The sequence below is a fragment of the Pipistrellus kuhlii genome, unplaced genomic scaffold (assembly GCF_014108245.1).
Source record: "Pipistrellus kuhlii isolate mPipKuh1 unplaced genomic scaffold, mPipKuh1.p scaffold_m20_p_13, whole genome shotgun sequence".
Classification (NCBI taxonomy): Eukaryota; Metazoa; Chordata; class Mammalia; order Chiroptera; family Vespertilionidae; genus Pipistrellus; species Pipistrellus kuhlii.
Window position 1 is genome coordinate 18,451,724 of NW_023425438.1, and position 14,568 is coordinate 18,466,291.

The following is a 14,568-nucleotide window of genomic DNA, read 5'->3' on the forward strand; positions in this document are numbered from 1 at the left end:
CCACTGCATTATGCTACTTCTTTGTGACCAGAATAGGCCAGTGCAGACATAATGCCTTTGGTAAAATGTTACTTTTTATTGAGCGAGAAAGAGGCAGAAACAGAGAGAAAAGAAAGGAAGCACTGGTGTCCTAGTTATAAAGCTCATTATAAAGCTGGCTTAAAGGTTTTGAAAGAGATTGCTAAGGAAATTGACCCTGTTAGTAAACTCCTTGAATCTCCAGAAGAGAAATGTGCATGTGGGGGGCGGGGAGTAGGGGGGATAGTGGGGTGTGGAGAGTGGGGATATGGTTGTGGGAAGGTTGGGTACAACATCCTTTCACCTGAGTGATGGAGCCTATAAGGCTGGGAAGCAAGCCCCGGGGAGAGGCTGCAGTGAAGGCTCTCTTTTGTCTCCAAATGCTAATAGTTCTGGATTCAAACTCTTTTCTCTCTTTGACTGGACCCAGAGATAATAAAACAAAAAACTTACAGCATATAATTTGGCATTTACTCGTATAGTAGGCTCACAAAATTTTGTTCTCCCTGACAAGGCTTGGATAATTCTATCAAAATAAATCTCTGAAGGAAAAAAAAAGCTTTCTTATAAAGTCTATGGGAAGTCTTTTCAAGAACAAAAATAACACTTAAAACTCATGTTCTGTATACCTTCTTTTCCTTCTCTCTCTCCTTTTTTTTTTTTTTTTTAAGAAATTCTGCCCTTTCTGATAATAGAAAATAAAAAATGTCAGGAGAAAAAATGTCAAAATTTGGCATTCTGCAGAGAGTGGAAATTTCTCCAACACTGCTTTGAATTTTAAAGAGTTTTGGGCACAGGTTGTTCAAGAATCAGATTTCCACATCCAAATGTGTTCTTTGTCAGAGTCTTTGTACTCATTCATCAGACCTTGACTGAGAATATGACTGTATTAGGGTTTTCTAGAGAATCAGAACCAGATATATAGTCAGACAGACAGACAGATGAGGAGATTTATTATAGGAATTGGTTCATAGGGCTATGGAGGCCAAGAAGTCCAACAAACTACTGTATGCAAGACAGAGAACCAGGAAAACTGATGGTGTACTTTAGTCCAAATCTGAAGAGCTGAGAACTGTAGGATCCAACCCTAATTCAAATCTAAAGATCCAAGAATGGGGGTGGGGGTGGGAGGCTAATAGTGTAAGTCCTGATCTGAATCCAAAGGCTTGAAGCTCAGGAGCTCCATGATGTCCAAGAGATACTAACTTTACAGTTACAAATTTCTATTTAAATGTACTGACCATATATATTCAGGCCATCCTCCCACTATATAAGTTGGATTTTAAACATTTGCTGTGGACATCAGGTCTCCCACCAGCAGTTCCTGTAGCTTCTTTTTAATTCTTTCCTCCCTGTTTGTATTTCTTAGCTACAACACTGAGTGGTTGATTCAAAGTACATTTCTTGATCACCTCAGGAAACGTGTGTCTGGCATTCAATCAGCAGAGCACCTAACCTTGTCCCACATATCTTTGACTTATGCTTTTGTCCATCCTGATTATATGATGTAGATAAGAAAATGTAAAAAGGAGAGGGGAATTGAGGTAGTTGACTGTGTTGAGTTTTATTTGTGTGTTTTTTAATATATATACAATATATATATATATATATATATATATATATATATATGGTCTTCAAGTCTGTCAATCTCCAAATTAGAACAATAGTTGTGGTTCTTTCTGTTTAGTGAAATGGAAGTTTCTGTCCTCACAACGAGGAACATATTTTATGGACTTGTCTTATTTAGAATTGTAATTGCTCAATGTATCAAAACTCATATTACATTCCATGTACTTTTGTTATGAATCTTCAAGAATAAAACAAAGTGTGAACATGTAAAAAGTATTGATAGCCAAAACAAGAAAATAAAAGAAAAAGTGTACAACTATGGGCATTTAGACATAAGCACTCACAAGGACCTTCATTTCAGTTCACCCGTGTCTCAGAGTTAAGAGAAACATCCATGCTCAGTAATGTCAGTACCATGGACAGCGATGCCTTGGCAACATGCTGCATCTCCCAGCAGAGGAGTTAAGACTTGATGTAGTATATCTATCTGCCACACCAAAACAATGGAATGAATCTTATGGTGAATTTCAAAGACTAATCTTTCTACCATTTCTATCAAGATTCCCTTTCTTTGAACTCTCACTAGGAAGAGGAAAGCCCGATATACCCTTTATTTAGACACTTGGTGTACTGATGTGTGCAGGTGTGCATGTTCATATGCACGTGCACAGAAAACAATGTTTTCAAAGAACTAAAACTAATTCTTTCTACAAATATTGAGGACCCTTGAAGAATAAAATTGGGCTATCTTAAAGTGGTACTTTTGCCCTTCTGAATTCAACTTTTTCTGAATACTAAGACATGGAACTTGGTTGTCCATAGTATTGAGCACCTTAAGACTAGCCAATTATCCCTAGTCTGAGGCCCCTACTTTCCCCCTGCTGAGGCCAAGGATAAAAGAAAGACCCCCCCCCAAAAAAAAAAAAACCTGAAGAGGCTGGTTGGCCTAATTTTATGAGCATATTTTGGATTATTTATTAATTTTCATCTGCATACTTCTCAATCAGGCTTAGGGGCCAGAGCCAGGGTAAAATAGTATTGCTTACTTAATAAAAAAAAAAAGTAAAAAAAAATAAAAAAAGAAAAGGTTGCAAAGAAATGTGTAAAGTGATTTAGAACCCATAAAAAGCATCTGCAGTACATCTCCTTTCTTGCAAAAGGGACAGTTCTGTCACTGAGTGGCATTATCAATTTTGCTCTATGGGAGACATTACTCTAGGGGACTACTTTCTGATGCAAAACTTTAGTGGAAAATGCAGTCTTGTTTTAAGTCTTTAGCATGACATCCATAGGATCTTTTTCCAGTATTTCTCTCCTGGCTGACCATATACTAATAACTATCACCCACTGCTAGGTTATATTTCTCTTATCCAATGCTTTGGCCAAATTAGACTTTATGGGCCTCTGCACCACAAGTCTCACTGTTCCCTCTGCCTGGCATTCCCTAACCACTTCTTATCTTTGCTTTTAAACCCTTTGTTTTCATAGGTTTCTCTCAAAATCACTTTTTTTTTTTTTTAAGTTGTTCTGCTGAACCTCAGAAGCTACTGGGCAGGCAGGGATAGATAGGAAATAGAAGAACAGGGTTCTGCTTTCCCTTTCAAGCAGAACTGCTTCACCTGGATCAGTTTAAATGTTGGTATGCCACTTAGCAGATTTTATTTTTAACAAAGAAGACTGATGCTCAAGAAATTTTGAAAATTAAGAACTCTTAGAGCCAAATTTTGTGTTTTACCTTACTTATACCCCCTACTCCCACTTGGTCTAGATTTTCTCAGTTAATTTTTTCCATTTATATTTTAGTGAGGTATCTAAACTTCATTTTTTAATAAAGTGGGGTATAGGTAAATAAATAATTAAGTAAATAAGAAGTTGGCATTTGACTTGTAGTGGAAATTGAAGCAGTAATTGAGATCACCCAGAGAGAGAAGGCAAAATGGGAAGAAATGAGGGCCAATGATGGAACCCCAAGAATAGCAAATTTATGTGATTGGTTAAGGAAGGAGAACCCAGAGAAAGAAAATTAGCAGTGGAAAACATTTTAAGAAAAAGGAGTGGTCAGTAAAAACAGAAAAAATGCTTCTTATGAGAGATGGAGGGAATAGAATGAGAAGATCGGAGATACCTAGAATTCTTTTAATGTACACTGTTTTGTAGATTTGACTTTGAAGCCATATAAATATGTTATCAAACAAAATAATATTTAAAAATCTATCATTTAGATTTTTAAAAATAGAGCACATATATAAATGCATAGTAGTCTGATGTAACTTCTCTAAAGATTTCAGTGATCTTTAGTAATCCTAGCCAAAATATTTCCTTCTTCAATCTTGTTTATTCCAACAGGAAGTCAAAGAAAAATTGAACAGTGTCCACACAATAGACTTTTTGCATTGGAAGGGAGTTAATAGAACTTTATCCTGAGCCAATTCCACTTCACTTTTCTCTGAGGCCCACTTTAGTCTGTTTCTTTTGTTAAGGTTTTCTAGGGTGAAACCGAAGATAGATATAGGGATCTGATTCATAGCAAGAGCATTGTAAATTTGGCTTTTTCTCACAATGGCCTAGGCAATAGCATCACCAAGAGATTAAAGAGTTTAAAGTTACTTGGAAATTGCCCAGAGTGACTGGGGAGATCTCAGGGCAAGTTAATTTTTGTGGGTATTGTCTATTCTCTTAACAGAATTTTTATTGGTCAAGACTCCAGTGAAGAAAGTGGGCAGTATTGCAATCCCAACAAAGACATTAGCCAACACTACAGGGAACTGTGCCAACAGGCCAGTCTTTACAGCTCCATAATTGGACGTCAGCTACCCCTACAAGAAAGTATGACCTTGGAGAATGTGTTCAGTTTTCTTGACTCAAGGCTAACAGCTGAGGACCAAATCTATCGCCACTCCCAGCAGCTGGGGGAATAACCCCTTTCTTCCTGGAGAGGGTCTGGACCATTCATCACAGCATCCACTGAAACTCCCAAAAATTGTGGAGGCCTATCCCAAGTCAAGACTTTAGCTCAAAAGTCCTCTTCTGTCCATTTGCAGTGAATTTCCAGTTCATATTTGCCAATCTCAGTTTATTTCAGAGCATAGTATATTTTCCACAGTCATTGAAATGCAAATAGGAGAGAGATCTGGAAGGATAAGCAATCTGACTGGAAAAAGGGCATAAGGGGCAATTATACCAGAGTGACTTCATTGTCATGGATTGTTGGCTTAGAGTGGGGACAAAATCAGAACCACATGATGGACCCACTTGAAGTCATTGAGAGTGGCTGATAAGTGGGTGCCATATTACTTCTGGGTCTTCATCTATCCACTGTATGCCTTCCTTAGAAATACTGAGGGATCATTGAGGAGGAAAGTGAAGAACATGTCCTCACACTTGGACCAACCTTATTCTGCCAGCTGGTCCTCAGGGTCACCCTAATTCTAACCCTGGGCCTCCAGTGCAAGTCAAAAGGGGAGACAAAGAAAGCAAATATTTTTTTAAATGATGATAATATTCCCATTCTCTATTCACCCTGGAGGCTTATATGGAAAATCACAGTGATTTAACTTGTTAGCAGTTTAATTCACTTTTTAAAAGATTAACCTGACCAATTATTCATCAGATTTCACCATCTTTGTCAGCTTCAATAAGGATCCTTTGTTACAGTGATTAAAGTGTTTTAATTGTAGCTTCTCTCAGAGCAATAATTCGATCGCACAGTATTTGACGAAACTATGGAAATCATGGAAATGCTTTGACAGCTGAGCTATTCTTGGGAAATGAAAGTAAAGGAATATATGTAACTAACAAAAAGTGTTTTATAGCATATGATTAATATAGATTTTCCTTCTCTGACAGACCTTGTTCTATTGCAATTCGTGAAACTACTTGCCATGCATGTCAACTTGTCATCCAGAAACTCTCAGGAGGTAGAGATCATTTAACACAGGTGACTGGACTTTTTGGAGTTTGTGACCTCAAACATGCTAGTCATTGTGATAATTATGGCAAATATACTTAAGTCATAGGGAAAGTTAATCAAATTAGCCAGTGTCTATAATAATCATCCAATTAAGACACTGGATTCTGTATTGGCCACTCTGTTTCCTACCCAATGCTTCATCTTCACTCATCATCTTCACTCATTTACAACATCAAAAAGGTATCTGTAGAACTGCAAAATAATGAATTGTATGTGGCCAATACTAATTTCTAACTTAAAATGTGTTTTAATGTTATAATTATTTTCAGAGAGGAAAAGGGAGGGAGAGAAAGATAGAAACATTCATGATAAGACAGTAGCATTGATCGGTTGCCTCCTGCATGCCCCATACTGGGATCAAGCCTCCAACCCAGGCAAGTGACCAGGTTGGGAATCAAACTCTGGCCTCCTGGTTCATAAATCAACATTCAACCACTGAGCCACACGACGGGCAATGTTATTATTTTTTTAAAGCACAATGGTTCTAAGCACTTTCAAGTCAGACAGATCTGGAATTGATTCTTGGCTCTATAAGACTGGTGACCTTGGGAGAAATTAGCAGTACTTAAACTCCCTGAGCCTCAGTCTCCTCATCTCTAAATAGGTATAATAATACCACCTCATAGTAAGGATTAAAATGAGGCATCATATGTAAGACTAAGTAAACATATAATAAATTACTTCTGAAAAAGCTATAGGCCTTTATAGTTTAAGAAAATCATATGTATGTAAGTATTTCTGTTTCTCACAGTTACTCTGATATAAGTAGGCAGGGTGTGCTGCTGTATGGTTGTTTTCACAGAAGAGAAAACTAAGCACAGAGGGGTGTGGTAATCTTGGTAAACATGTCCTAATGTTCATCAACTAACTACTTAATCACGCACAAAGGGTACTTTAAAACCCACAGATGCTTATTCCCATTCCAGTGTTTTTTTTGTGTGTTTTTTTACTGTAACCTTAGAGGGACCAAGGGCTCTGAATGAGTACAGATATTAGTTGAGAATAGAATAACTAATTCATTATTTGTTGACAAATATTAGCCCCACTGTTGGACTAAATACATCATTCATAGCTAAGAGCCAGGCATTACCTGATTTAATTTATAGAGCAAGCCTAGAGGGTAAATATCACTATTACTGTCTTTTCAATAGCTGGGGACACTGTGGCTTAGAGAGATGAAATAGCTTGTTTGGGAAATTGAAATAAAGGTCTGTCCAACTCCAGGGTCTGTGTTTTAACATACGGATTCTGCCTCCTACCAATCCCACTTTACAAAATGTTGTTCTAAAAAGGGAGTGCTTTGAGACCTATGAGACCGATAGGATAACCAATTACCATGACTCAAAAATTTCTTAACTTCTGAATCACAGGTTAGTATACTGTTGTTTTTTCACATAGGGAACAGCATCAGTTATGAAAAAAGTTTATATGGTCAAATATTTGAAAGTAAATTCTCCCTTGGATAGTCATAATATACATTTAATTTAGAAAATACTATATTTTTAAAAGGTTAATTGTGTTAAACCTGATTCATAAGCTTATTTGACCACAGAAACCTTTTTTGTTTTTTGTTTTTTTGTTAAAATCAATAACTCTGGGAACCCATTTAGGTTCATTTAAATAATAATTGTGGCCAAATTTATGAAGCACTTAGTATATCACAGACATTGACCTGAGAAATTCCCATATATTAACTTATGTTATGAAACTCCCAGGAGAAAAGTGTTTTCAGAATAATCTTATAAGATAAATGTTTTTCCTAAACAACTTTTCAAACACAAACTAGTGACTGGCAGAACCAGGACCTAAATTCAGGTATCTTTATCCAGAACCTGTGCTCTCACAGCTGCCATGGAAGAGCTGATTCAGCATGTCATACTCAAAAATATATCAGATTATTTTCTAAATTAAATATGCAATAAGCATGCTATAGCAAATTTCTATCCTTATTAAATTCATCCCTCCGAGGGGAAATAACTGGCAAAACCACCTACCTGAGTCAGACACTCAACACAATCAAATTTGTTTATCTGATATTAATAACTATATTTTCCCCTAGAATGCTGTTTAATTCTTAAAATATTTTATCCTGTTATAGACATATACTTCTATTTTGTATCAGACACAGAAGTAATATCCTCTTATCACCCATCTCTTTCCAGGTAATAATCACTTCAGTTTTCCTTCAGATAGATAACAGTTCTCACTTAGAAAGTCGGTTGATCACCCATCTGAAATAGGAAAGATGTTATTTATCCCAATAAGGCAAAAAAAATTTTCCCTCTTCATTGCTTTTTATTCCCCCCACCCCTCTTTTCAATTTTAGGAGGAGCGGTGGCTTGTGGAGTGGCAAAGTTTGGGACTCACTCACTTAACTGAAGATACCCCAGCCTAGAAGAAGGACCAGTAGAAAAAGCAATGCCTCAAAGGTACAGAAAGGCCAAAGAAAGCTTCCAGGGACTGTTACTGCCTTCTTTTTCTTTTGATCCTTTCTCCCCATAGAGCAGCTGTTTTTTAAAGCGTACTTTTCCAAGTTGTTACATTAACAAATGTGCACTGATTTCTTTATCTAAAGACCACCTTGTCGGTGGATGGTGAACTTTTCCTTCATGCCAGGCCTGCTACACTGTCTAATGTCACAAGTGTCTGCTCACATTAGCTCCTGGAGACTGGAGAGGATTCCGCATGGGGCTTTTCCAGCAAGTTGATTTGACAGATTGAGTCTCCATGCTAGCTCATGGCACTTAGTTAGTCAGCCTTCCTCGGGGAGGAGAATTTAGAGTGCAGCATATTCAGTTTCCAAATCAACTGCTGCCCCCCTAGGAAGCCATGTGTTGCATTATTAAAAGAGAAGCCTTCAACCATAGCACCATATTTAAACATTCATCCCCACAAAAAAAAAAAAAAAAAAAAAGTGGAGGGGAGGGCACTACACAACAGTGCTCAACACCCTTCACTGTGTTAACTCTTTCTCCTCATATCTCAGCTCTCCCTCAATGAATAGTCTTATAATTTTTGGTGAGCATAAACATTTGCTATTTTGTGAATTTTACCTTTATTTAAAAAGGGGCGCTTTGGCATTTACTTGAAATGGCTAGTAAACATTCCCCTGAATTGTAAGATCTTGGGGCTGAGACTAGCATCTTCTGAATCTCTTCATTTCGCTGAGCTCTTAATTACAAAGTTAAATCCAAAAATCTAGCCATCAGAAATAGCGATGGCTTATCTGTTACCTACCTGTCCCAGGAGTTCAAAGGAAATGCAAGAATTGGTTCTGAGTTGAAAATTAACATCTCAAACTCAGACTTTAATAATTGTAATTTTAGATATTTTTAATTTTAAAATGTATGTCTGGTTTACCTTTAGCTTTCCAAAGGAGAGATTGACAAGAATGCTAGAGAAAAAGAGGAATCCCTTTTAAAACTGTATGTTGTTATAAATATGAAAATGGATTAAACTCTGCTTCCAATTTCCAAACATGTGTACTTCAATGAATATTAAATAGAGCCCCTCTCATCATCATGACTTATTTACTCACCAGAGTTTTATCAAAAAAGGGCCTGGAATTGCTTATGGAGCGTGAAAGTCTCCTGTAATTGAGTTTAGAGTGGTCAATCCACTAAACAGGCCACGGCCCCAGAGACACCCCTGAAACCCACCTGTCAGCTGGTGTTAGATCACAGCTCAAACAAGGCATGGTGCCTGCTCTTGCTAAACACTGGCCCAAAACAAAAGAGAAGTTGTTCCCCAGGGGATGAGGAAGGGCTGGGGGCAAATCGTGGGGGTTGGGATGGCAGGCGAAAATCTCTCATCTAACAGCTGCCCGATGTCAACTGGTATCATGATCTGAAATTCAGCTTGGGTGAGGAACTGGCGAGGGCCTCACTTGGTAAGGTGTCATTTCTTTATTCTACATCCGTTCGGTGGTAGCGTAATGGAGTGGACAAGAAGCTTTTTCATCACGGTTGAGCCATAGAAATCAAAGCCCAGAGTTTCAGTGAGGATAAAGATACTACAGGCAGGAAGGTGCACATCTGAAAATGGAGGGGAGTATCCAAGTAAGACGTGCTGGATCAGCAGGAGATGAGAGTAGGAACATTTTATGCTAAAGAACCATCATTTGTTTAATAAACACTTATTGTTTACTAGTGCTGATTACTCTATCAGTTGCTGACTTTATATAGCTAAGACACAGTTCTTGCCCTGAAGGAACTTAAAATGATGTAGTTGGGGAAACACACAGATAAGTCAACTATTGATATTATAATACAGTGTGCCAAGGAGCAAAAATATGAGCTTAAAACGATAAGTTAGGAAGACTTCTTGGAGAAAGTGACCTTTAAACTGTTTTTTGTTTGTTTGTTTTTAATAGAAAGAGTAGGATTTAGCCAGGCAAATGAGAAGAGTAGGATGTGTGTGAGGTTGCTGGTATTAACAAGAATAGAGATACACCTTCAAAAGGGATGGTGTGGTACTCTTTTGGGCTCCTAGAGCTTGATGTGGCTGGGCCATGTGTGATGGGTTAGAGCAGGGGAGGGGAACATCTGGCCCACAGGCCGCATAAGGCCTGCAAAATCATTTGGTCTGGTCCTGCCAAAGCATTAGGGTGAGTTAATTATAGAGTGAGTTAATTAAACATTTGACCGAATATAGCAGGCCAATTTTTAAGCTGATAATTTTGTATAACCTGAGAATGATGTTATAAATATCCAAATGGTCCTTGGGTTAGAACCTGAGAGGAATGGGACTATAGCTAGAGAGAAATCTAATGATCAAGGGCTTTGTCAGCTAAAATCAGTCTCAAATTTATCCTGAAAGCCATGGGGAACCAAGGAAGGATTTTAAGTGGAGGAGTGCTGTGGTCAGGTTTGCCTTTTAGAAAGAACAGTTTACCTGTTGTGCATGAATTAAAGGGATGAGGCTGGAAACAGGAAGGCCAAGTGGAAGCCAATTAAAGGAGCTTTTAAGAAATAGAGGGCAATGGCTCGAATAGGAAAGTCACATGGAGATAGAGAAGGAGGACAGAATGAGAAGTATAGAAAAGAATCAGCAAGACTTGGAATGCATTCAAGAATGGAAAAAGAGGGAGGAATTCAGGATGGCTTCAAGTCTTCTGGCTTGGGTGTAGGGCTGCTAGATTTAGCAAATAAAAATATATTCAGTATTTGTTCTGAGCATTGTCTGTTCTGTATTGTCTGATTGCTTTCTTGTTGAGTAAGAGAATGTGTTCCTCTACCCTCTGTCTTTCCTGTAAACTGGTAGTTATCTTTAGAGCCTTGCTTAGAGTTGATCAGTATGTTTAGGCACAATATTTCATAGTGGTGCTGTTATTATCAGGCATATACTGTCTGATTGTTTCACTTAAAATACATATATATATATATATATACATATATATATATATTTATTTATTTTTTTGATTTTTTTTACAGAGAGGAGGAGAGAGGGATAGAGAGTTAGAAACATCAATGAGAGAGAAACATCGACCAGCTGCCTTCTGCTGGGTCTGTGCCCGCAACCATTTTACATGCCCTTGACCAGAATCGAGCCCGGGACCTTTCAGTCCGCAGGCCGATGCTCTATCCACTGAGCCAAACAGGTTTTAGCTGATTGTTTCACTTTTAATGATGCCAAGATTGATCAGTAGGTTTCAGTAGGTAGTGTCAACCCACAAAGTTCCCTGTTAACCTTTCATCGGATTATTTTAGTATCCATTGATGATTATTACCTACATTCATTATTTAATTTGGAGTATTAGTGATTTTTAAATTTTTCTTTCTTTTTTTTTTTAAATCCTCACCTGAAGATATGCTTATTGATTTGAGAGAGAAAAGAAGGAGAGAGAAAGAAACATCAATGTGAGAGAGAAACATCAATCAGTTGCCTCCCATATGTATCCCAACTGAGGATCAATAGAGCAAACTAGGTATGTGCCCTGATCGAATCCACAATCTTTAGGTATATGGGACGATTCTCCAACTAAGTGAGCCATCTGGGCAGGGCTAAAAAAAATATTTTATTCCTTCTCTATTTATTAGCTGGAATTCCTCCAGCTCCAGAATACTGTTGATCAAGGGACTAATGGAGTTGCCAAGCACTCAGGCCAAGTGAGGGTTGGCCTGGCCTTGTTCCATATTTAAAAAGATTAGTTCAGACTCGTTCCAACTGAAGTGACCCTTTGTGCTCAGATAATATTAAAGTCAGCAAATATCCTATGAGATCGGGGAGCGGAGAGGGAAGGGAGTGTTTCCTTTTTGCTCCAAGATAAAGTTCTTTTTTAGTTTTAGGAGAGGCCTTTTTCAGGGCGCAAGGAGCTCAGGGCTGCTGAGCACCTGAGGCCTGACCTCCAGGGACTGGCTGGGCTGGTGTGGGGAGGCCTCTCTTGAGCCTCTCCCACCTCAGTCAGGGTTGGTCTGAGGCGTTGGCTCTCCTATTCCTCTCCAGGGAAATAGTGGCCATTCAACCATGAACCCAAAGGACCAAACAGCTGAGCTTCTGCTGCTGTGACCTCCTGGCCCCTCCCTCTGAGTCCTCAGATGGAAGGCCCTTTGCTATCCTGGTGTGAGCACTAGACTCCACACCTTCTTTGAGAAACAATGAGCTGATCTCCTGCCTCGTGTTCCTCCTAGATCTTAAGTCTCTTCAGAAAGCCTCATGACAAACAGTCTCCTAGACAGGGCCCAGTTTCTGGGTTTAAGGCTCAGCTCTGAGACCCCAGGATTGAGTGGAGACTGAGCTCCATCAGGCTGTATGGACAACTCCTTACTCAGCGGCAGAATAAACCAAACAGGCCATTCTCCTTTTCTTATAAAAGACAGGCCTGCATGGAAAAAGCAGCACCAACACTCATTTCTTGGAAAGATATATTTAAATTCTTCTAAAAATGTACTTTAGTAGGAATCCATGGTATACATTATTGTCTTTAAAATAATGAGACTTTTGCCGAGACCGGTTTGGCTCAGTGGATAGAGCACCGGCCTGTGGACTCAAAGGTCCCGGGTTTGATTCTGGTCAGGGGCATGTACCTTGGTTGTGGGCACATCCCCAGAGGGGGGAGAGGGGGGATGCAAGAGGCAGCTGATTAATGATTATTTCTCATCGATGTTTCTAACTCTCTATCCCTCTCTCTTCCTCTCTGTGAAAAATCAATAAAATATATTTAAAAAAATAATAATGAGACTTTTAATCCCCTCAAGGGACTAATTGAAAAAGAAAAATTTTGTTTTTCAAAATAGTCGCCTGCCTTTAAGATGGTTACAAATCATAGAGGGAAATCTGTGTTATTTGTCTTCCCACCAGTAACCATTTAGCTTAGAATGATTTTTAGCTGTTTCAAGAAAATCAAATCCACTCTAAAAGCACAATGGTTTTCCCTCAGCGAGGGTGGTGGAAGAATTTTCCACGGGCTGAGCACAACTGGCAGGGCCAGGGAAGCTGCTTGCCCCTGCACCGCTCCCCCTTAGACACTGGGTGGCAGACTTACCTTCTGGATGGAGGCATCTGGTGCCTTTGATCTATTCTAGAGGGAAGGGACTGGCATCCTTTCCTTTGCTTCTAGCTGCCACACATTCTCAGGGGCATCTGGTGGGCTCCTAGGGAGAGTGTAACTGAGCTTTGGTGGAGACAGGGGGTGGCAAGGGGAAGAGGTGTCTGGTTTGGACTGTGTGCCTGCCCTGCTGCAGCTGCAGTGGCATCAGGCCAGCGCCTACTGGATCCCAGACTTCATGGTTTATGGCTACAGTGACTCCACTGTGTGCCAGCCACGCCTCCTCTCCCCTGCTTGCCCCAGGTGTAGGGCTTAGAAATGTCTCCAGCTTCCCTGGGCCAACTCAAGGTGCATGGTCTTTCAGATGTCCCAAACCTGGGGAGGTTATGCTTTATGCAAGCTTCCATCAGATAAGGGGTCTTGCCCTGAGTGTGGGCACGGCTAACTGCCAGCAAGGAAATGCACAAGCCTGTACTACCTTCTGGGGTTTCATTAACATTCAAGGAAGTGGGAAATAAATTCATGAAGACAGACCTCCTCCCAACCCACGCAAGGTTTAGATGTCAGAATGCGTAAGTCCTCTTTGGGGCAAGAACCTTCACTGGTTTACTTCTGGGTCCCAGGTGTCTGGCACATGGTGAGGACTTAGTGAACGTTTGCTTAATGAATTCATGTTGATGCATTAATTAATGTTAAAAAAATCATTTAGTTTAACCTCTTAATTCTAGAAATGGTCCTCACTGGGTGGGAATGTATGTTTTCTAGGATGCCTGCCTTCTTCTTTCTTCCTTCTTCCTCACTTCCAGTTGATTCCACCCCAGCATCTCATTTGGGATATGCCTGAACCTGTCTTACATCCAGCTGAAATCTCCCACACTGCAATTTGAGACAGTTCTTTTTGTGTGCGACCTCAGTGCAAGTTGATGATTGGAATGGGGACTCATATCATGATGGGCTGAATTGTTTCCCTCCAAAATCCGTATGTTGAAGGCCTAATCCCCAAGTTCCTCAGATTTGGAGACAGGGCCTTTAAAGAGGAGATTAAGGTAAACTGAGGCTGTTAGGGTAGGCCCTCATCCAACGTGATGGTGTCCTCATAAGAAAAGGATACTTAGAACACAGACCCCAGAGCTCATGCAGAGGGAGGGCTATGTGAAGAGACAGCAGGAAGGTGGCCATCTGCAAGCCAAGGAGAGAGGAAAGCCACTCTGTTGGCACATTGATCTTGGACCCCCAGGCACCAGAACTGTGAGAAAATACATTTCTGTTGTTGAAGCCATCCAGTCTGTGGTATTTTATTATGGCAGTTCTAGCTAACAAGTACAAAATGATATGATACATGATTATGTAACACACATGATATGACGCGTAATGTTTTGCCTCTTTTGTTGGCCTGTCCAGTGTCTAAAGGGCTATAACCTAACTGATGTGATGGTGGTTGAGGTTTCCATGCCCCTTCTGGCCCCCGGCTCTTGCTCAGTAGACAGTTGGGGATGAGAGCAAGACCTCCTAAGAAAGGACAGGT

General features: G+C 39.7%; 1 long non-coding RNA gene across 1 annotated transcript in view; it reads left to right on the top strand.

The window, feature by feature from the left end:
* LOC118717301 overlaps positions 1 to 14,568 on the top strand; it is a 40,341-nt gene that overhangs the window by 8,870 nt on the left and 16,903 nt on the right. Inside the window, exons 2-3 of the long non-coding RNA XR_004987411.2 lie at positions 5,434 to 5,524; positions 7,884 to 7,986. This is a non-coding gene — a long non-coding RNA (uncharacterized LOC118717301). The remainder of the gene's footprint in view (positions 1 to 5,433; positions 5,525 to 7,883; positions 7,987 to 14,568) is intronic.